This window comes from Schistocerca serialis, chromosome 5, assembly GCF_023864345.2.
Source record: "Schistocerca serialis cubense isolate TAMUIC-IGC-003099 chromosome 5, iqSchSeri2.2, whole genome shotgun sequence".
NCBI lineage: Eukaryota > Metazoa > Arthropoda > Insecta > Orthoptera > Acrididae > Schistocerca > Schistocerca serialis.
The window spans coordinates 306,671,681-306,696,245 of record NC_064642.1 but is presented as its reverse complement, the minus strand read 5'-3'; the positions used below and the strand labels follow the sequence as shown (position 1 = coordinate 306,696,245).

Genomic DNA, 24,565 nt, shown 5'->3' with positions numbered 1-24,565 from the left:
TCAACAGCATAATACACATTGTCGTCGTAATAATATCATAAAATCTCAGTCCATTCTCAAAACCATCGTAGCTTCCTCAAATAATTTCAAAACCTAAAAAAAATTCTCAGCTCATTTCAATAGTGTCATCTACCTCAAACATACTTTAAAAATCATGATCCCATACCAAATACATCATTCAAAGCTCTCATAGTATCACAATGGTTCCGAAAAATATGAAGGGTGCACACAGTACGGACAAAATACAATTTCATAACTGTGAAATGATCCAGCTGTGTAATTGTATAAACATCTGTCACTGATGTAGTAAAAAAAAATGTTTGTCTCTCTCTCAGTTAAATGATCAGATAGCTGTGTAATTTATGTGTTAGAGAAATGGTACCGATGTGTAAAGTTGTATAAGCAAATACCATATTAGCTAGGGCTCCTTGTGTTTGCCAGACACATGGTACACAAAGTAAGCGTGTACCCCCCTGAGGATTAATGTAATTATACCCTCAGGTGTTACAGATTACAGCAATGGAATGAAGTGTATCACGGAAAACCTTTGTATCATTGTACTGCAAATATCTTTAAAAATAAATGATTTAAGTGCAAAATTAATCACTCAAATACATTTACTGTAGCGCTAAACTGTGCGTCTTGTTGTAAGATAATCTCTGTGGAACTGTCGTAGTTACCGTCCTCCGAAAGCTAAGTTCTGCAGAAGTCAATGTACTTACCTCATGATAAACAAAAGTGAAATGCTTTGCGTATAGATATCTTAGCTATTATGCTTATTGCCGTGATGAAGAAAGTACTGTGCTGTAACATATTGTTGTGCTACGGAAAAGGCTGTCTCATTGTAGCTATACCACAAAAGTTACTACTAAAACATGTTTTACTTTCCAGAATAATTCAGAAAAACTGTGCAGATATAAAACAGAAACACCGCGAAAGCAACATTGTAAATTGTCACTCATTAGTAGCGTCGTGATAAAATCGTGTAGCTGTCACATAAACTAACCACTGTGTCATCTGGTATCTCACAGAAAGTACTTTAAATCCAGAATGTATTTTCAAGTAAACCAAAATGTTGCATTAAAATCTTATTAGCAGTACTGGTAAATGTTCTAAGTATGTGAGCCTTATAGTCGTTACGTAATCGTGCCACTAACAAGCAAGAATGTACACACACAATAACACTGTGTCGTCTGTTCACAATAACAATGCATTCGTAATTTCTGTTTAAATAAGTTCTATTGGTTCTTGACTGGATATTTAACTTCAAACATTGTTGCATGTTAACAGATTCTAAGTCTGACAAAGCATACTAGTAATGTAAAGTGAAAAGTTATATGGCAAAGACAAAGTTAAAAAGCAGATTATCTCTCAATAAACGGTTTTACATGTGAAATGTGGTGTAAACCTTTACTCTTCCTAGTATGCAGTGTTTCAACTTCGACGCAATTATCATGTGATATACATCGGTAAAGAATACTGTAATTTTTCTCAAGGTTAGCGTCGATGTAATTTTTCCCTGAGCCAGCCGGCGCACGTGGCTGCCTGCGGTGCGAGTCATTGTCTGTCTCTTTGTTGGCTTGCGTCGTTATTGGGATTAGGAGACCTAACTTCTACAAATTCACCTTGTCGAGAGTGCCTTGCTCTGTTTGAATCCCGCCAGTTCTGATGGAATTCGGGTCTGTCGTTTTGTCGGTAGTTTACATAGTTTCTTGTTTGTCGGTCATGTGGTGGAGAATTTCTCCTGGAATGGTAACTGCGCGCTGAACTGTTGCGTCTGAAGTTATTCTGTCTCCCTTGATAATAATTGTTTTGGTTTCCATATTGTCTGTTTCTATGGTTATCTCTGTCATATTTATAATTACGGAAGTGCAATCTTTCTCTGTAACTATTACTCTGCCAGTGGTTGTCATATGGGTGGTGTCTGTTTTGTTCACGATTTGCGTTGTAAGAATAGCCTTGTCGTGTCCAATTATTATTTCTTTCATGGCGGAATTGTGACGGATGTGATCTGTAATTGTTGTGTTCCTGTTTTCGCGTTCTGCGATTGTCAGTGTCAATTTCTAATTCTTGTAAGAGTCCCTGAAAAGCTTCAATGTCGTCTTTGCAACGTCCTGCCAAAATAGTATGTCGTAAATGTTCAGGTAATTTGATTAAGCAAATGCGGATGAGTTCTGAGGGGCTGTATGGGTTTGACAGGTACTGGTTCTTGTGCGACATGTCTTCAAAATATTTCACAAGACTGGAAAATTCAGATTTTTCGAAATGTTCATCATTATGATGCTATGTTTTACTCGGTCTTGTGTAGCTTGAGACCAATATGCTGAGAGGAAGGCATGACAAAATTCTCCTTCACTGTGACAATCGTGAATGACCGATCACATTCTTTCAGCTGGTTCATTCTCTAAGTAGCCACACATAAATTCTAATCTGTGCTCTAATGACCAGTTGGGAGGAAAACAACGAGAGAATTGAAGGAGCCATGCTTGTGGATAAATGTCGTTGCCAGAATTCTTAAATGTTTTGAATTTACATGTAGTAATGAACAGCTTAAAGTCAAATCATCGTGTCGGCGAGTAGTATATCGGTCATTGTTACGTCGTGTCGGGGGTTCCATCTCAAAATTCGGTGTACCTTGCCAATTTCTTTCATAATTTCCGAAGTGCCTCGTGTTATTATTTTATGGCTGTTCCGTATTTCTATGTCCCTCTTCCCGTATTGGAGCGCGAGTGTCCTCTGAAATATGTAATTCTTGTATTACCTGTGTCAACTGATCTTGTACTTCCTGGATTTCTCTTTTGTACTGTGTATTGATTTGATTTTGATTTTGTTTGAATTTTCAAATTTGTTCATACTCTTCTGTGTCAGTGAAGGCTACGGGTCTTGTGTCATTCAGATCATCATCTACCTTTGTAGATAAGTTAGTGAACTGATCCGAAAGTTCGGCTACTTTCTCCGATAGTGAACACATTTCCTCAGTGTGTTTTTCTGAACCAAATTTCAGAGTGTCTATTTGTGTTGAAATCGAATCTACTGTGTCCTTTAAGTTTTCCTGAGTTTTTGCAAGTTGCGTAACCGAATCAGTAGATGCAACTGAGTCAATTTTAGCTTGCAAGGTGTCGTGATTTTCATGAACAATAGTTTGCAGTTCTTTTATGGCTGCTTCGTGATTCTGTAATGCATTTTCATGCCGCGAAAAAATAGGTTGAAAATGCTCACAAAATTTGTGTTTTTACGTCATTACAGACTTTTTGACGTTTCGATTCAGTGTTATGTAACTCAATAGTTAAATTTTCACGTGTTTGTTCAAGTGTGGTGTCTAACTTCCGAAGATTTTGTTCCATTGTGTCTAACTTTTGAAGCTTTTGCTGTGTTTGTTTCTGATTTTGTTCCATTGTGTCCAACTTTTAAAGCTTTTGTCCCATTTGTTGCATTAATTGTAATAACAATGCACTGGTATCTGAAACATGTTCCTCAGTGCTATTCGGCAATGCATTTGAACCGGCAATATTCGCATTTTGAAAAGCAGAAAATGTGTCTTGACTTATTTGAGAAAACGGCGAGGACGCAAAACCTGAATCTACAGTATTTGCAAGATTGTGTCCTGTCATTTCGGATTCCTGAGGCAAGCTGTTGCCGACCGATCGATCGATTATGCTTCCCTGTTCACTAATTGTTTCACTGCCTACACCATTATTTGCAGCCCGCTCCGTTTCCCTATGCACAATTACCAAATTACTACTTTGAACATTAGTTAATTCATTACTCGGCGGTGCTAACACACTGCTTTCGTCTTCACTGTCTCAGTTTACTTTGGAGCCTAGTATTACGTTTTTCACACGCCATTATTGCCACAATATTTCACACGACAACACAGAAAAACACAATTTGAAGAGCAAAATAAGAAAACACATTAACATAACATTGAAAATAATATCTCGTTAATTGCAAGCGCAGCTGCGAAATACTTGGTGCAAATCTACATGCATGCCACAACTGTTTTACTGTACAAGAATGAAAAACTACAACTACAAAGGAAATTCTCTCTACAATTACGCGCTAGCAATAAACAAAGGCTGCACTAATTACACAAACTACAAGAAAAAAACAGAAGATTCCAGTGAGGTATCCTCGGCTAAGGGTCGACATATGAAACGTCCCCTTAAATAAATTATACATACAGCCAGTGATTTTCATACAGAGCGCTACTTGGCGTTACCAATATAAAAACCTAAACAGCCTAATTACATTCTTTGGTAGAATGGTAGCCTGCCACGATGGTGTCATGGGTTCGATTGCACTTTGGGATAAAATCTGAACTTTACTTATCATAAATATGAAAAACTACATAAATCCGATTGCCGTGGGATCTCCTTGTCAGCTGAAAATACTCTGTCACATATATGCCATTCTGATTACCTTTATACACATCCATAGAATGATGCGATGTAACTGCAATAACGTGGAGTTCTACAGGAGTACAGACTTTCCACTTTTGGCGGTATATGAAAGTTATCAAGACTGTGAAAAACCCATCCCGATGAAAGATGCTCCGTTCTTTAATATGTAAAAAAATTAAAAGATTTGTACTGAGAGGAATCCTTTGAGGAGCAATGATATGTGGCAAGTAAACACCACATCAATGATTGCTCTATTCTTAATCGATTGTTTAATCCAGTTAATATGAATAGAAAAAACTGTGCCTGCCGCTGTGGAGGAGCAGTTCTAGGCGCTTCAGTCCGGAACCGCGCGGCTGCTACAGTCGCAGGTTCGAATCCTGCCTCGGGCATGGATGTGTGTGACGTCCTTAGGTTAGTTAACTTTAAGTAGTTCTAAGTCTAGGGGAGTGATGACCTCAGATGTGAAGTCCCATAGTGCTTAGAGCCATTTGAACTATTTTGAGAAAACTGTAAACCCTGTGAGTACGTTACTGCAATTGCAGTTTCGATACCGAGACAATGTGGTACACACTGTTAGAGTATAATAGGAGTAACAGCGACCTCTTGTCAACAGTTGCTGCTCCAAAAGCTGAACGTTTAGAAATTCTTGTGTATGCGGAAGCGTGTGTCATCACACGCAATGAAGCTGGAGAAGAAGTTCACATGAGTAACGAGCCCGAGATTCAGACAGCTCCAAAATGTCTCATAAATGAGAACATGAACGTGTGTATCGTAACTCTTCTTTTGAAAGCTACCTGTTGACTGTGCTTCGTTTAGGTAATTGTCGTGCTAATACTGATTCTCGTCCTTTCACAGCACCGTTGATCCCCTTCGGTTTTCGCAGATATGCATATAAATATAATGAAATACTACAATCAGAGACTCCACTTACCTTCTGCCTCGATATCGTCCTGTCTCGAAAGTTCGTATGAGAACTCCACTGTAAAAAATACTGCCTTCTAGTCAAACAAGCGGTGAATCCGTCACAAGTACCTATTGAAAAGTGAAAAATTTACTCCCTGAAGTAATGGTCTCACATAAGACATACCATACAGTTAGAACAGTGCAATGACTGCAATAGATTTCCACTCACTTGTCTACAGACTGAATTTTTTCCTATAGCTTCGCTCACAGAGGCAAATGTCACACATATTCCACACATGTACAGGGTTATTCGTAAGTGCCTCCGAGTTTTCAGAAGACGTGAAAACTGCAAGAGAAACGCAAAAATCACATATAACTACGGATAGAGCATCTCTTCAAGTTTCGATTCGTAATATGTGCCTCGGTGTAGCTACACTAGCATACAGACTTTCCAGAACATGTAGAAAAATCGTTCGTTTCGCGTTCTCTCATAGAATTAGTTCGCCGGTGTAGGTAGGCAAGTCAGTGAACAGACCTCCAAAGCGAACTGCTGTAGCATCTTCGCCTGAGCGGTCTGATTGAATTGCACGCACTTATAACGTCGGTCTCGTCACATACTGTGCCCATACTGAGTATATTTAATGTCAGTTACAAATTTGGAGATGTGCTCTGTCCATTGACATGTGTCTTTTTTTCTGTATGTCTTGTAGTTTTCGTCTTCTGAAACCCTGGAGGTACTTATGAGTAACCCTGTATATGTATTTCATATAGTTCACACTTTTTTCCTTTCCATTAAATCTTACCGGTAGACTTCCGTTTCGTAGAAGCATATTGGTAGCAGTAACTGATTGTCAGTTGAAGAAAAAGAGCTGTTGCCGGCACCTATCCGCTTCTCCACTGTTTTACACCATGAGACTCCAGAGAGGTAGTTAAATGTGTCTGTGGTATTCGGCATGTGGTGTGATCTTTGGCCCTGAAACACGTTAACAAAATTATTGGCTCACTGCAGCACTGATTCCCGTGACTTGGGTGACGCACGGAACTACATAAGAGACAGGTTGCGTATCATACATTGGCGAGTACTTCGAGACAATTAAATACAGGCAAGAAATTCTAACAGGTCATTTTTTCATGTCGTCCAGTCTTATCCCAACTTCGACCCTAGGGGTAGCAGGAGTATCTTATTCCTACAGTATGTTCATACAAATAATTAGTCATGTATAAACCAAACTTGGCTGAAATTCTTCCAGATGTTCCTGAGTTATGTGTCAGAGATGTAAGTACCAAATTTGGTTGAAATCAGTCCAGTGTTTTAGGACGACATATGGGAAGCACACACATCATGATTTACGCAAGTTTATAGACTGTCTTGGACAACAATCTCACTATGTTGGATTTGCTTCTCCAACAACAAAACAGGTAATTGTGCTCAAAGGCGGTTGTAGAGATGCTGGCTGTCTCATGGGAACTATTATTCCGCTCTTTCACCTCTCGACGAAATTGATGCAGTTCAGGGCAGAATTTGCTTAGTCATGCTTCATAGCTAGCAATTGGTCAGAGGTCAGCTAATAGTAAATGACCAGAGAAGTTCACTCGCATCTTGGAATGCCGAAGAACATATTTCTAAGGGCGAACCGAGCGTGAGACACTGGAAGTTAGCTGTCCCTCGCCCCCCCCCCCCCCCTCTCCCTGTAGAAAGTTATCTTCACAACCAAATGCACTTACTGCCCCGCGAAACGTATGTAATGGATACTGATTACTAGCACATGTAACCAGGGCTACTTCTCATTCACAGCGAAACTAACACGAGCTGCCTGCCTTCCCCCTCCCTCCTTGCAATAATCCCCGCAGTAGCTCGTGTTACGCAATGGTAATTGCCAGTTGTCAGATCGACTCAGCAATCACAAAAGACCTTTACTGGCGCCAAGGCAGAATTTGCTCTCATCATAACTTAGTGCCACTAAACCATGAGATCTTCGGTAATTCAGAATAATTTTCTGGTCATTTCGTAAAGGTTTTTTATGCAACAGCCCGTATTTTAATTTTGCAAGCGCATAATCTTCCCAACACTTTACAGCTCCTTTAATTGCATTTGCGGATGGCTGTTCTTGTAAACAAAAAAGACTTACGATTTGAAGATTCTTATTTCAGAAGGACATACAAAACAAAAAAATAATACACGATTCATCGACTATAAAAAACGTTATCAGGCATTTCATGGCTCTGTAGTAGATTTGCTACACTGTGTTTCCCAACAATGAGTTTGTTATGCAACGATCCCGAACAGCTCTCTGCGGGCATTTTTGGGGAAACAAGGATTACCTCCGCCAGTACGATTAGAAAACGTGTTTGACGAAACAATGTTAACAAAACAATCACTGGTGGCTTGTTAAGCATTACATATTATTAATGAATTACTTGTGGTGATTTACGGTTCTCCGAACAATTTTTGTAACGAAAATGCCTGGAGTTAACAGTCGGCTGAAACGTTCTATTGGTCTCTTTTTCAGGATCACAGTTCTTCCTCCTTACTGCGTATATATGAGAAAGAAGAAGCGAAGAGATCGTTAATTTGCAACGAGCCAAATCTTTTGAAAGGATCCGGGCAGCGACAGGCGGAGTGAGGTCTATCCGGACAGCCTAAGGTACACAACGCTCACTTTATCCATACTATACATAGGGCGCATTCGCTGAACGGTGACGTACTAGTTGTCTCACAAATTCATTAGCACCTAAGGCTGTCAAAAGTCTGAAAACTATCAACCAGAAAAGTACTCATACAAAGCGGTAACCTACATCTCATACCAGAATTTCAGTAGGCGGTGCTCTTCGAGAACGAAACTAAAAATAATACTCGCATACATTGATGTGCGAAAGCTGCAACTTAGAACGATTGAAGGACACTATAAATATTTGAGCTGCTAGTAGTGGAAAAGCAGTGAAGAATAAAACACTCGGAAAGAGAGGTTTAATATTGTAAATAAAATGAATAATTCTGTAAGCAATTCATATAATTATATGATTGCAAGAGTACTCTACCTCATCATCTTAAATAGAAAACTTACGACTCTGTATTATCACTCGTGATCGATCTTCTCTTAGATATTTACTTTAACAACTTAGTTTTCTGAGCAGTTGGATTACCGCATTCTTGGAATTACAGCAGCTCACATATAATGAACAATTTGTGTTGTTCTGAAACGAAGAGAGTAAAGTCAGATTAAATTCCTACGTGCTACAAGAAGTAAGAACTGCCAATAACGGATCCGTAACGACATCTAATGAACGAATAAAATTGTAAAACACGTCCAAGCTTTAGTATTGGCTGTTTCATTCTCTTACATGTCTAAGTTAGTTTAATTTTGAAGATGATGTGAAGTTAGATATGAAATAGTCTGGTTCAGCTCACTGAGGCGGACGAAACTACAGTTGTCAAATTTTACTGGTTGGAAAGTGTTAATCTCCAAGATTGAATGCCTACCTGCCCCCCAATACCCACCAGAGAAACGTATATTACATCGTATATCTTGATCTATTCATCAACCTCAACAACATCTTTTGGGATCTTTTAGAAAAGTGGAGAAGTAGACTTCAGTAAGTAGTAGTGTCTCTGGGTCAGAGTAATTTATTCCGTGCTCGGCTACAACAATAAAAACTGATGACACATTTTGTTATCTTCCCGCCAGCCCCCAGTATGGACTTAAAGTTTGATTCACATCATGTGTGAATGTGGTCTATACCGTTGATCAAAAGGTCTCTGGTTTCCAGTCGGTTGCCAGTTTGAAAACACTGCATCATCCCGAAGGGTGTCCTACGCGTCATCTTCAGGCGAAGTATCGAGATACTTTTTCTTGTTAAAAAAAAAAAAAAAAAAACCCACACCGGCATGATGACCAACACAAAAAGTCTGCTGCCAACTCTGCATAAGAGTTAGTATCCACTAAAGTGAGGTCTCGCAGGACGTGGGTACTGCGATGTTTGTGTACGTCTGGTTAAGGTTCACCATTAATACGCGCTCATCTGGTGACAGATTGGGCCGAAAGTTGAACGTAGGGTAGCGGTTTGAAGGGCAGAGGGGAAAAAAGTGCCAAGGGAAAGAAAAACCTGCCTGCGACACGTGGGTATCACACAGATCGATACCTTTGACGTTGTGCGGTGGTGTTACTCGGCGGCAGCTGCTGGGTGCTGGTGTTGGTTTCTCGGTCAGCGTCAGCGGTCCTGTAACAATTAGGTTCATCATAGTTTTGTGTCCGATAGGTCATATATCGGATTCACAGTGTAGGGTAGTGTTGGCGATTTGTTTGTGCGTTAGTGTGCGAGCTTGTCGGCTTCCCTGCTGTAGCCCGTTGGGCGGCTTTAATAACAGCTAGCATATCCAGTCAATGTTGCTGATATCCAGGGACTTGCCTATGTAGTCGCTTGTGGGTTTATGTTAGCTTACCATTGGTGGTTATGCCCTAGCTAGTAGAGTCCTTGGCCGCTTGTCTTTCCGCCTATGGTTGTGATCATTGTTTCCCAGAGTAAGGATGAAAGGACTGGTAGAGTGTCTCGAATTCCTGTATAGTCGTGTGGAGTGTTTCTTGAGTACTTGGTTGAGGATTTCAAGGCGGTATTCTTTGTGGAGATTCACGGTGCATGTGTAGCGTGGAGCGTTGCTAATGATGCGTAGCACTTTGTTCTGTATGATCTGCAGGCGTGTAGGAGCTGCATATCCCCAGATGGGAGCTGCGTACATCATCAGACATATAATCAGTGTCATGTACATCGAGATACTGCGGAAGCAGTAATATTTATACTAGCGCTGAGCTCATCCCACTTGGCACCGGGTGGCTGGGTGCTCTCCGGCCAAGGGGCTGGGAGGAGAGGAGAGATGAAGTTGCAGTGGTAGGGGTAGCAGGTGCACTGTTCACGTCTCTTTCTGGATATGCCGGATGCGTCTTGCGTGCTGGATGGTTCTTGGCGCGCTCTCTTCGTATTGTCGTTAACGCAGGAGTCCATGCTACACTCAGCTGCTATCCTGGATCCCTACTAACCAGATTCTCGTGAATCCGCATTTAAATATATTCCTTAATTATACTGTAGCTGATTGCTCGGCACAGCACCTTGGTGCTCTGAAAGTCAAAGGTGGTCAAAGGCTGTGCCTTCTATCGGTGATGTACAATTTTGTGTTCCACTCGCAGCATTCTGAAATAGTGCTGCGTTTTCCCATTGTATTGGTGGCCACATTCACAGGTGCGGCTGTATATGCTAGGAATGTTCAGTTCTAGTGGGTCTTTCGCAGAGCCAGGGTCCTTTTTCGCCTTAGGCGGTGGGTTGAAATATGGTTTCTATGTTGGATTTTTCAAGGAGCCTGCCAATATCCAGCGCAACGAAAGACAGTGCTAACTGGCGTGGTCATCTGTGATAAACAAAAGCCATCCAGCCGAATCACAACACCATAATAAAGTATTCGATAGAACGGGTACAGTGAAGCACAGATTAGCAGGACATTCAAGAAGAGAAAATATGCAGCAAACTGGGAAGAGGAGGAAGAAGATGAGAGAGTCAGTTTTCTTCTGTACTTAGGATCGCTCTGAGCCAAAATTGGAAGCCTACTTGAAAAATCCAACATAATAACCATCTCCCAACCATCACCTAAAACGAAAGAGTATCTTGGATCGGCGCAAAACGCTCTGAAGTTGAACGTATCTGCGATAAACAGCACCGCCATCGAATTTAACCACCAGTGCATTGGTCAAAGGCAGCCATATATTTCGAAACGCTATGAGCAGCACATAAGGCATGTACGATTGGTACACAGAGAGAAATTGCTGGCAACGAAGCATAACATCAAAGAAGACCACACCCTTGACTTTCATAACACAAATGTGCTACGCCAAGCAGCCGACAGTTGGGACAGCGTTATTAAGTAATATATTGAACTAAGGATTCGAGATAATATGGCTAATAGAGACGAAACATACCAACTGAATGTGGCATGCAATCCCGCGTTGGTGGCAATACGACGACGAGAGCGCGCCCAACACCGCCCAGAACGCAAGGCGCACCCAAAATGCCCAGACAGAGACGCGAGCGACGCACCCGCTACCCCCACCACTGCAACTTCATACCCCCCCCCCCCCCCCCAACCTTCCTCCGCGCCCGGCAATCGGGCGGAAACCATCCGCCCTTAGTCAGATGGAGGGGGCATAACGCTAGCATAAATATTACGACTTATGAAATACCTCGGCACTTCACCTGAAGATGATGAGTATGACACTCTTCGAAACGTCATAGTATTTTAACACCGCCACCCAGCTGGAAACAGAGAGCCTTTCATCAATATTAATCATGTTTGCCATAGCGCACTTCGTCGCTTTTGGCAGAAACTAGGCCCACTCAAAAACTCTTAACACATACAGGTACTGAACGCAATGCGACCATGCAGTAACGATCGATTTTCCTGTCTTACTGAATGAAGTAAATGGTACATATATCATGTTCCATAACCCCCTAAGTCGATTCCTTCACATAGTTTGATAATATACAGCGAATGTGATAGTGTCTTTCACAGTACTAACATATTTGCGCAGCAAAATTTTCAGTTGCTGTTTAAAGGCTAAATCCTGATTTGCTAGTTAGGAAGTCTGCTCATAACAGGACGGCGTCCTGTATTAATTAGCGTCATCGTTGCAAGATTTATAAATGGTTCTCTTTCTGAAGCTAAGACACTGTATTGCTTAGGCAATAAAAGACAGAAATTCTCACTCTACATATCGTGTTTCTTGTTTTGCATAAAGCTGCTGCCAGATGTCGAATGAATTTCCGTGCAAGGATACGCAGAGTGACTGGCTGCATGCTTGAAGTGTTATTCTGTGTCACGTGGGGCAATATGGCATTATTGTAGTACGCTAACAAGCCTGAGTCAGATTTTAGACGGTTTCCCACAGCCACTCCTGTAATTACTGCACAAACGTTATCTCTGTGTAAGTAAAACTGCACACAAACTGTCAAAAATTAAATTCTTCATTTGTGTGGCCATAGTGTCCGTAGTTGCTTTACAATTCATGAGGGTATTTTTCATTCGTCGTTGCAACTACAAAAATGCGTGATTTTTTTGCCAGACGCGTTTCGCTTTATTGAGGTAAAGCATCATCAGTGGTCTGTAATTAAGTTTATTTACATTTTGATTTGCTTTTTAGATCGAAAAACAGTTCGTTAAGAATAGGTTGGTTCGAACTTACGGTGATTTTTCTGCTGCTTTCTCGCTTACGTCGGGAAATGCCGTCTGCTAACACGTCCTTGTTTTTCTGTGTTAGACGCTGACAGTTTTCGTCTACTTTTTAGATGTTCTGCAGCACTATGCATTTCTCACAACACACTTTTATGCACGGCACTGTATTCTCTTTGTTTTCGTACTTCAGGTATGTGTTGATATTTGTGTTTTGTAGTGTTGCCAACATAACCTTTCCACTACTTTATCTTTGACCTACAAATATTCTTTTTTAAATTAGATTATAGTATTTGTGTAATTCTATTAGATTTTATTTTATTTCATTTATTTATTTATTTGGGACGAGAAACCATGATGAGTGGACATACGTATATAGCAGCGTAATGGAGTGAGGTTTAGGGGAGAGGGTGAGGAGCGAGAGGTGAAATGAAACTTTGAGGGGTGGGGGGGGGGGGGGGGGGTTGTGGGAGAGTGGGAAGGGGTGAAGGATGGAAAAGGCTCTTTTCTTTTTCATGTGATTTCACCCCCTCCCACTCCCCCCACCCCCCACCACCGCAATCACAGTTTCATTTTACCTCTCGTTTCTCACCCTCTCCTCCAACACACACTCCATTACACTGCTATATACTTATGTCCACTCATCGTGGTTTATCCTCCCAAAAAATAAAAATAAAAATAAAAGTAAAATCTCCATCGCTATTTCTTCTCTACTCTTACATTACACACACACAATAATCTAATTTAAAAAAAGAATATTTGTAGGTCAAAGACAAAGTAGTGGAAAGGTTATGTTGGCAACACTACAAAACACAAACAATAACACATACTTGAAGTACGGAAACAAACAGAATTCAGTGGTGTGCGTAAAAGTGTGTCGTGAGAAATTCATAGTGCTACAGAACATCTAAAAAGTAGACGAAAATTATCAGTGTCTAACACAGCAAAACAACGATGTGCTAGCAGAAGGCATTTCCCGATGCAAGCGAGAAAGCAGCTGAAAAATCACCGTAAACACAAACCAGCCTATTCTTAACGAACTGTTTTTTGATCTAAAAAGCAAATCAAAATGTAAATTAACTTAATTACAGACCACAGATGATGTTTTACATAAATAAATCCAAACGCGTCTGGAGGAAAAATCACACATTTTTGTAGTTGCACGACGGATCAAAAATACCCTCATGAATGTCAAAAATTAGATGAAATTAATTAAATGTACTCAAACTAAATGAATAGATTGATGGGGATTAAATCATTGATGATGCAGTGACATCAAATGATATCAGTGCAATCCTGTTCTGAATCTGCAATGTAATGAATATGCACTCACAACTGAAACTTTGTGTGAGGCCAGGATTAGATTTACGCGAGACACGGTCCCGAACGACTCCGTTCAACCAGTATTGTTATTTCCACAAACCCTGAGAGGAACACTTTTGTTAATAGTGAATGGATATCATGGATGTTAACGCCAGTGACAGTAAAAATTTATCTAAATGGTGGTATTGTTTTAAAAATTTGAGTCATGCCTGCAGGCGTGTTCAGATGGAATGATTAAGGTGATTGATTGCGATAAGCAGGAAAGCTGGCTGTGATGCGATATCTAGCACAAAGTTGCAGTTGAAGCTATACATAGGTGACCCAAAGATTTATGACCCCTGTTAAATGCGAGATTCAATGCCACCTAGTGCCGTTCCGGGCACGTGGCGCGTATATAGGTACGCAAAGACGAATAGGGAATCTGCAAACAGTTCACAACAGGTGTATTATTTGGATATTCAAAGGGAACAGATACTGGGAAACCACAGAGCTGCATCTTAGAGATACCAGTTCAGAAGCGATCAATATACAACATGTAATCAAAAGTATCCGGACACCTGGCTGAAAATGACTTACAAGTTCGTGGCGACCTCCATCGGTAATGCTGGAATTCAATATGGTATTGGCTCACCTTTAGCCTTGATGACAGCTCCACTCTCAGAGGCATACGTTCAATCAGGTGCTGGAAAGTTTCTTGGGGAATGGCAGCCGGTTCTTTACGGAGTGCAGCACTGATGAGAGGTCTCGACGTCGGTCGATGAGGCCTAGCACGAAGTCGGCGTTCCAAAACATCCCAGAGGTGTCCTATAGAATTCAGGAAGGACTCTGTGCAGGGCACTCCATTACAGGGATGTTATTGTCGTATAACCACTCCGCCACAGGCCTTGCGTTATGAACAGGTGCTGGATAGTGTTGAAAGATGCCATCCCCGAATTGCTCCTCAACAGTGGGAAGCAAGAAGGCGCTTAAAAAACATCAATAAGGTCCTGTACTGTGACAGTGCCACGCAAAACAACAAGGGGTACAAGCCCCCTCCATGAAAAATACGTCCACATCATAACACCATAGCCTTCGAATTTTACTGTTAGCTCTACACATGCTGGCAGATGACGCTTACCGGGCATTCACCATGCCCACAGCCTGCCATCGGATTGCCATATTGTGTACCGTGGTTCGTCACCCTACATAACGTTTTTGCACTGTTCAGTCGTCCAATGTTTACGCTGCTTACACCAAGCGAGGCGTCGTTTTGGCATTTAAAGGCATAATGTGTGGCTTATGAGCAGCCGCTCGACCATGAAATCCAAGTTCTCTTACCTCCCGCCTAACTGTCATAGTACTTGCAGTGCATCCTGTGTGATGGTCTGGATAGATGTCTGCCTATTACACATTACGACCCTCTTTAATTGTCGGCGACCTGTGTCAGTCGACAGACGAGGTCGGCCTGTACGCTTTTGTACTGTATGTATCCCTTCAAGTTTCCACTTTACTATCACATCTCAAACAGTAGACCTAGGGACGTTTAGGAGTGTGGATATCCCGCGTACAGACGTATGACACAAGTGACACCCAATCACCTGACCACTTTCGAAGTCCGTGAGTTCCGTGGAGCGCTCCATTCTGCTCTTTCACGATGTCTAATGACTACTGAGGTCGATGATGAGGAGTACCTGGCAGTAGGTGGCAGCGCAATGCACCCAATATGAAAAACGTATGTTTTTGGGGGTGTCCGGATACTTTTGATCACGTAGTGTACCAACATAGTAAGATCTACCAGATTCTTTGCACCGTCAGACAGCTGGAACCCACAAACACAATGGATACACGAGCCTGGCGTCGATTCAAAGTTCCTAATACACTATCTCACATGCCATAAAATAATTTTAGAACAAAATAGTCGGAGATAGACTCACGGACCTTAGTGCCTCTTAAAGCCCGTCTCCAGAGTGAAATTAAGTGAACATAAGTCTCATCTCTTACACGCAATGATGAAGTGAAGTTCACCCGACGGCAATAAGACTTCAGACATACTCAGAAAAAAATGCGGCATTATTATATCGGCGACACGGTCTGTACATGGACAAATCCACTGATGTAAGGGCCTTTATTGAAAGGCAGATTGTTATAGCCCAGCACCTGGGAACATGCATCTCGGTGAAGTTGGACGGCTAATTCGTGATGATCTACGGAAAGCGGACGAAGGACGGTGAACCCACGAACAGGCGACAAGGTGTTGGACGCCCACGGTGACCACGCTACAGAACGTCGAGCGCGGAAGCTCGCAAGCTCTGTAAAGCAGGACAGGTGGCGACCCGTGGCGGTTTTGACGACAGAGTACAAAGCTAGTACAGATAAAAGTTTTTCGGGGCATACCGTTCACTGCGCACTGTACAATATGGGGCGCCACAGCAGACGACCCCTATGCTGACCCAATAACATCGTCAGTTAAGATTGCAGTGGGCGTAGTATCATGGAGATTGGACCGTGGATGATGAAACACGTCGTATGGTTGGATAAATCTCCAGGTCAGTAGCCGTGTCCTAAAAAAGGCATCGGGCAATGGACGCAGGCTGCCCTCAGGCAGTGTTCCATGAATCTTCTTAATATAAGACACAACTCTGGTACACAGAAGTCACTGAGATAATGTTAGACAGGACCCAACAATGTATTGCAGTTAATATTGCCTGTAGAACTTGTAAGTAATGCCTGGTGGTGTCCAACAACGGCAGTTCATGGTGGTACTGTGAAAACAGTGATAAGTTTGTTGTAGTATAACTCGTTACAAGGTCTCGTTGTCGTACGATTCCCTTATTTTATGGATAACAGTAGCCGTTACTGGTGCTCCATGTTCCAGCACGTGCTTTGTGGCATCGTAAGGAACGAATGGTATGAGACGCCCTTGAAAGACATTGTAGATTTCGGCTGCTATGAATTACTGCTACCATTTTCAAACGTTCTTCTGCTTTCCTTTAACGAAGACTGCTTGATACATTGCTACAAATCAATTTCCAGTCATCAGTTGATCGTAATGTTCATTCTTGTCTGTAGTACTACTGAACCCTATCTTGACTAAAGTGATCGTTTGTTCGTCGTGTCCGCGACTGAACAAATTTTGTTATTCGCATCTGACTTTCCGTACTGTGGATGTCAGCCCCAGTGAACTTTCGACTCCGATCGAAGCAGCTTGAGGTTCAATACAGCTCGAATAATCGTACATCCAGAGTGTTTGTGTTCGCTACCTCGAAGTACAGAATGTCTCGACGCTACGTCAGCGAGAGGTTGCATAGTTTTGGTACTTAAGTATTTGTTTAAATTAAAGCTGTGACTGCATCTCATAAATTCCACAATTTTTGTTGAATCTTTCATGTCATGACACTTCTCTGTCAGATCTTTTAATAATTACATTACTGCTAAAATTTAAAATGTGGGAACTTTTGTCGATATCGTGCTTTTATCTATACGGTATGTCACCTTCATTTCTGTTCTTTTTTTTTTCTCCGTCTGGTTTAACATTGTGTTTTCCATTATCATTATGTTTTCCAACGCCATCAGAGAGCTCCTTAGTTCATTCTTTGGATACACTTTTATAGAACAGGGATCCCATTATTTATTTATTTATTTGTGTTTTGAACAACCTTTGAATCACCTTGTAGAGTACCGAGGACAGATTCTCAAAGAAGACACCATCCTTCTTTAATGTTTCAGTTCCACGCTAGATCGAGCCTCAAATTCTTTGTATTTGAAGAATAGCGTTTTATCATCTGATCCTGCAAAAAGCGCTCATGAACCGCACAAATCATCGAACAGTTGGTGACCTAGGTCATTCAGTGAAAAAGGTGTTGACGTTGCAGTTGATCGATTAACAGTAGTGTATCGAACCACCAATTTCTTCATAATTGATTCGTCTCAAACATGTGTCAGTATTACATCCTGTGCAGTTCAGTTCTGAACCAAATTTTGTAAAAAGCAAGAACATAGAAAACGAGAGCTAATTGCGCATTCTCCTGTCAATATCAGACATAAGCATCCAACTGTGGGCATGGGTGTGTGTGATGTCCTTAGGTTAGTTAGGTTTAAGCAGTTCTAAGTTCTAGGGGACTTATGACCTAAGATGTTGAGTCCCATAGTGCTCAGAGCCAGAGCCATCCAACTGTGTTCTCCCTAACTTCTGTCTACAAAGAGTATTTAGTAAGGCAAAAACACCGTTGTTTAGATCTATAAATGAAATTTTATTTTGCCCCGATAATCTGTGGGCACTTTTTGACAGACAAGAAACCCATGTACAAAGGGCGTTAAAAAAGTATACTATTCCTATAGGAGGTAGTACTGATCAACACTAGAAGAAGAGTTCCTATAATTATAAGTCTAGAAACCAACAGCTGTTGAGATACGGCCGTTTTACTTGCGATGTGTAATATGTAGTATTCGATGGTGCAGATGAGGCAGGATTGGCAAAAGATGGCACAGTCAATTTCCACAGTACGTACATGTGCTCAGGTGCAAATCTTCAAGAAATCATGAAAGTGAACCATCAGGGTCGCTTCAGTATAATTGTATGGGCAGGAATTGTCGGTGATAATCTCATAGGGGCACAGGGCCATACACTTTACCTTATGGAGTAAAAGGTGCCGTGTATCACGGATTCCTGCAAGACGAATTATCACCACTATTGAACATCGCTACATTTTCAGAAAGGCAGCGGCTGTGGTCTATGCAAGAAGGGGCACCACACCATTTTCTACGAAGCGTGCGACAGTACCTCACCACAGCACTACATAGGGGATGGATCGTTCGAGGAGATATGGTAGCATCGCCTTCCGTTGACCCGACCTGAATCCATTGGTTTTCTGGATATGGGATCATTTAAAGGCATTGGTGTATGTCCAACCTTTTGATAATGTGTACACGTTACAGGAGCGAGTGAACAATGCATACGATGCAGTCCGAATGAAGCCAGACATGTTTGATAGAGAGTGTGATGCACTGCGAAGAAGTGCTGAAGGACGTGTCAGCATTTGTGTTAACCACATGGAACTGCCTATAGTGTCTATTTCTACGTAGCTGACAATGGGAATGAGAGGACAGATTGGCCTCTATCTCAACCCAGATATTGGCCTCCAGGAATTTTACTATAGGAACTTTAGTCGATTTTGATGTAGCTGAATTCAACGCTCTTTTGTTGACGGTCCCGCTTAGATAACAGCAGAAACTCGTCGTTGTGTAGACTTCATAAGACAACAGATTTTCGCAGTAATCGAGCTCTAAATATCTGTCCACAACTCACGCGCATTTCTCGTAGGAAGGTCTAAGGCAAATTATAACAGAGCGTGCTGAAAAGTAAAGCCACCGAATTTTTTATGTGAAAACTCTTTTAAAGCTGTTTAAATAAAACTAACATCATTAACTTTCTACATCTGTATTCTTCGTGTCTACATTTTTATTTCTCAATTTAGTAAGCATGACGACGAACATGTGTCTCCCAACAAGGGACCACTTTGATAGAACCGTCGTCCGCAGCTCGTGGTCGTGCGGTAGCATTCTCGCTTCCCGCGCCCGGATTCCCGGGTTCGATTCCCGGCGGGGTCAGGGATTTTCTCTGCCTCGTGATGACTGGGTGTTGTGTGGTGTCCCTAGGTTAGTTAGGTTTAAGTAGTTCTAAGTTCTAGGGGACTGATGACCATAGATGTTAAGTCCCATAGTGGTCAGAGTAATTTTGATAGAACCGTCACTGGCGAATGTCTGATTTTGTTGACGCAGCTATAACCTCATTGCTTCATTACTATCAAAGTGGACTCCACGAAGGTGTTCTTTAAGTTCTGGAACAGATGAAATCCAAATTGGGACTTTATGGAGGATGATGTATGACAGTGAACCCAAGGCGTTGGATTGTTGCAGATGTCGCAGCTCTAGTGCGTGGTCTGGCATTGTTATGCTAAAGGAGAAGGTGTTCCAAGCGTGGACGAACTCTTCGAATTCGTGCTTTCAGTTTCCTGAAGGTCTGGTTCCCACACACCGACATAGTTACGTTACACATCGACATTTTACACGCTACAAGTCGGAGCCCTCTAGCGATAGAACGTTGGGACTTTCGTCAGCGAAACGGGAAAGTTGACCGAGGAATATGCACGTCATATAATACCTCAACAGATATTGGGAACAGAGTTAAATTTCGAAGGCATTACTTTTCAGTGCTCTCATAATTTCATGGTATTCATAGTAGCTATTCTTGATATTCTTGGTTAACAAAGACAGTGAAATAAAAGCAAAACTTCATAAGACCCATCTTTTGTCCTTTTAGCATCTTTTTATTATGCCTAAGAACATTCCGACGTCACAGCTTATTCACCACGGTCTTCTGGTGTTATGTACGGACCGTAATTGACATCACAAGAGGGATGGTTCAGCCACCTAACCGGAAAGATATTTCTTACTATATGTATATCGCCCCCTTTCCTTGTGAAACATGAGCGTTATACATTAAGGGTACCGTTTTGTCGTGAGTACGTGGGAAGCGTTGTGACCTGTTCGTGTTCTTGATGACTGTGTCGATGAGACTCAGGTCCCCTTAAGCGTACGTATCGCCATCAACAGTGTACAGGCGCCAGTTCTGTGAGACAATGCGGACAGGTTCGTTGTTTAAACCACAACACTGTCGCATATTCTGGAGACATTAACTTGACGCAACCACATCACATCATCTTATCAGCCGAACAATGGTGAATAACATTTCTACCAGTTAAGTCGACTACCCCCCCCCCCCCTCCCCTATTAAAGTCAGTTAATGGGATTGAATATGGAGAAGGAGAAAGTCTGTATAGAGTTAGGGCCTGTGATATTGCTGATTGTGATCTGTCCATTGGGTGAGGATGGTTCAAATGGCTCTGAGCACTATGGGACTTAACATCGGAGGTCATCAGCCCCCTAGAACTTACAGATACTTAAACCTAACTAACCTAAGGACATCATACACATCCATGCCCGAGGCAGGATTAGAACCTGCACCGTAGCGGTCTCGCGGTTCCAGACTGAAGCGCCTAGAACAGTCCGGCCACAGCGGCCGGCATTGGGTGAGGACATAAAGCTCTGAATACAAGTAGACTTACTGCCAACATCTTTCTCTTTCTGTAGAGATGTAGTGGCTTCGCAAATTACGTCACATCCAAGGAATTTATCAACCACTCGGTCATAATTCGGGCGCGCATCGGGACATTCTCCAATGCGTAATTACACTCCACGAAGAAAACCACCTGTGGTCTGAGCTTGAATCTTCTAATAAGCTGGATCTATCCGCTTATATAGCAGACCATCGGCGTGTAAAACCCTTTTCTGCGGTTTCCAAAAATTGTGTTGTACCGCTCACATTAACCCTTCTGCAGTATGTTGTGCTGTTGGTAATATTGCTGTAAGCGGAATAGTGACTCTCTGGCCATAACGAGGAGCAGGTCCAGGAATGTACTTACCTGATTTTGCTTTCGTCCGCCGTTGAATTAACGAGTGATCTGCTTTACCGAGTCCCGTCTATCCACTATTGTTCAGTTAAAGACATTAGTACTTTGTTGATCAGGTTAGCTGATCCTAGCGTGGACCGATTTTTACCAGACCAAAGCACACCCCGAAAGACGCTTGAAAACGTGACCCGTTATAAATCCAGCGCAGGTGGTATGTGGTTCCCAAAATCACGCATCGTTTAAATACGCTGAGATACCCCTTCCCGGTCACTGTCGTCACTCAGGCGACTACAAAAGGCGCTGACGACGTTGCTCTCACTGTTCCCTTCACTGATGCATTAAGTTTCCTGCAAATCATCTATCTCTTATGCAATTGCCACACAGTAATTTTCTCTGCAGTTTGCCAAATTCTATAAGACGGCAGTCAAACGAAAACGAGAAACATGATTTAAAAAAAGTAAGTAAAAGGTTTATTATGTCAAAACTAATCACCATAGTTGTTAACACATTTATCCCTCTGTGAGACAAGACGGTCAACGCCTTAATGGAAAAATATTTGCGGTTTCCTATCGAACCATGATTTTACGCAGCCGTGCACCTCTTCGTCCGAAGCAAATCGACAGTCACGAATGTTTTCCTTCACTGCTCCAAAAATATGGAAATCGCATGGGGAAAACAACCATGGTAGCGTATGGGGAAACTATTCTTATTTGGGACAATCAGTCTGCTGAAATTCTGACATTATGAATTTCGTATACAGTGTGGTCCATTGATAGTGACCGAGCCAAATATCTCATGAAATAAGCATCAAACGAAAAAACTACAAAGAACGAAACTCGTCTAGCTTGAAGAGGGAAACCAGATGCCGCTATGGTTGGCCCGCTATATGGCGCTGCCATAGGCGAAACGGATATCAACTGCGTTTTTTTTAAATAGGAACCTCCATTTTTATTACATATTCGTGTAGTACGTAAAGAAAAATGAATGTTTTAGTTGGGCCACTTTTTCGCTTTGTGATAGTTCACGCTATAATAGTCACAAACGCGTAAGTACGTGCGAACAGTGCGAACAGTGCGAACAGTATTTGCTTCGTGATACATTACCCGTGTTAAAATGGACCGTTTACCAATTGCGGAAAAAGTCGATATCGTGTTGATGTATGGCCATTGTGATCAAAATGCCCAACGTGCGTGTGCTATGTATGCTGCTTGGTATCCTGGACGACATCATCCAAGTGTCCGGACCGTTCGCCGGATAGTTCCTTTATTTAAGGAAACAGGAAGTGTTCAGCCACATGTGAAAAGTCAACCCCGACCTGCAACAAATAATGATGACCAAGTAGGTGTTTTAGCTGCTGTCGCGGCTAATCCGCACATCAGTAGCAGACAAATTGCGCGAGAATCGGGAATCTCAAAAATGTCGGTGTTGAGAATGCTACATCAACATCGATTGCACCAGTACCGTATTTCTATGCACCAGGAATTGCATGGCGACAACTTTGAAAGTCGTGTACAGTTCTGTCACTGGGCACAAGAGAAATTACGGGACATTGACAGATTGTTTGCACGCGTTCTATTTAGCGCCATTCACCAACAGCGGTAACGTAAACCGGCATAATATGCACTATTGAGCAACAGAAAATCCAAAATGGCTACGACAAGTGGAACATCAGCGACCTTGGCGGGTTAATGTATGGTGCGGCATTATGGGAGGAAGGATAATTGGCCACCATTTTATCGATGTCAAAATAAATGGTGTAATGTATGCTTATTTCCTACGTAATGTTCTACCGATGTTACTACAAGATGTTTCACTGCATGACAGAATGGCGATGTACTTCCAACATGATGGATGTCCGGCACATAGCTCGCGTGCGGTTGAAGCGGTATTGAATAGCGCATTTCATGACAGGTAGATTGGTCGTCGAAGCACCGTACCATGGCCCGCACGTTGACCGGTTCTGGCGTCCCAGGATTTCTTTCTGTGGAGAAATTTGAAGGATATTTGCTATCGTGATCCACCGACAACGCCTGACAACATGCGTCAGCGCATTGTCAATGCATATGCGAACATTACGGAAGGCGAACTACTAGCTGTTGAGAGGAATGTCGTTACACGTATTGCCAAATGCATTGAGGTTGACGGACATCATTTTGAGCATTTATTGCATTAACGTGGTAAAAACGCTGTAACAGCGTGCGTTCTCAGAAATGATAAGTTCACAAAGGTACATGTATCACATTGGAAGAACCGAAATAAAATGTTCAAACGTACCTACGTTCTGTATTTTAATTTTAGAAAACCTACCTGTTACCAACTGTTCGTCTAAAATTGTGAGCCATATGTTTGTGACTATTACAGCACCATCTATCACAAAGCGAAAAAAGTGGTCCAACTAAAACATTCATATTTCTTTACGTACTACACGTATTTTTAAAAATGCAGTTAATAACCGTTGGACCTATGACAGCGATATCTAGCGGGTCAACCATAGCGCCATCTGGTTTCCCCCTTCAAGCTAGACAAGTTTCGTTCTTTGTAGTTCTTTCGTTTTACGCTTATTTCGTGAGATATTTGGCATGGTCACGATCAATGGACCACCCTATATATGAAATCGCGATGTATAAAGTATGTTCCTCCTAATAGGTCAGGCGGTTTTTCCACGGTGTTTTGGTAGATACCTGCAATTTCATTTCGCAATGTGTAGCTGGAGCCAATCCAAACAAGTACTGCTCATCGCATCTTTCATGCGACGCCCAATGTCGATGGAAAGAGTTGGTTCGTTTTTCATTACCAACCAAATAAAATGTAAGCTGAATTTTATTTGCGCCCCCTGGATATAGCGGCCTCAAATTAGTCTAGTGCAATATTCGTACTTCAGCAGCGACACAACAGCGCTGCTGCATGGTGATGGCAGTCAGTGCGGGCCAAGGACGTGCTGAAAACTCGTCATTCTTCGTGTTTTACTGTCCTTGTAAATACATATCGACAAAACGAAACAGCAAGAACAGGAAACCTTTGACAATGATTATTAAACGGACGCAGTTGCCTCATTTGGGTGTTGAAGGAACCACTCGACACAGCTGAATTTAACAGGGTTAAGTCAAAGTGAAAGTGATTTGTGGATTAAAGTTTTAAAAATGTTATATGACCCTTCCTCTTTGCCATCTATGGCATGGCTCTGATCACTATGGGACTTAACATCTGAGGTCATCAGTCCCCTAGAACTAAGAACTACTGAAACCTAACTAACCTAAGGACATCACACACATCCATGCCCG

General features: G+C 42.0%; 1 protein-coding gene across 1 annotated transcript in view; it reads left to right on the top strand.

The window, feature by feature from the left end:
• Positions 1–24,565, top strand: part of LOC126481917 (potassium voltage-gated channel protein Shaker) — a 1,005,443-nt gene that overhangs the window by 855,133 nt on the left and 125,745 nt on the right. Inside the window, exon 11 of the mRNA XM_050105876.1 lies at positions 7,814–7,948. The gene's annotated coding sequence lies outside the window, so the exon portion shown is untranslated. The remainder of the gene's footprint in view (positions 1–7,813; positions 7,949–24,565) is intronic.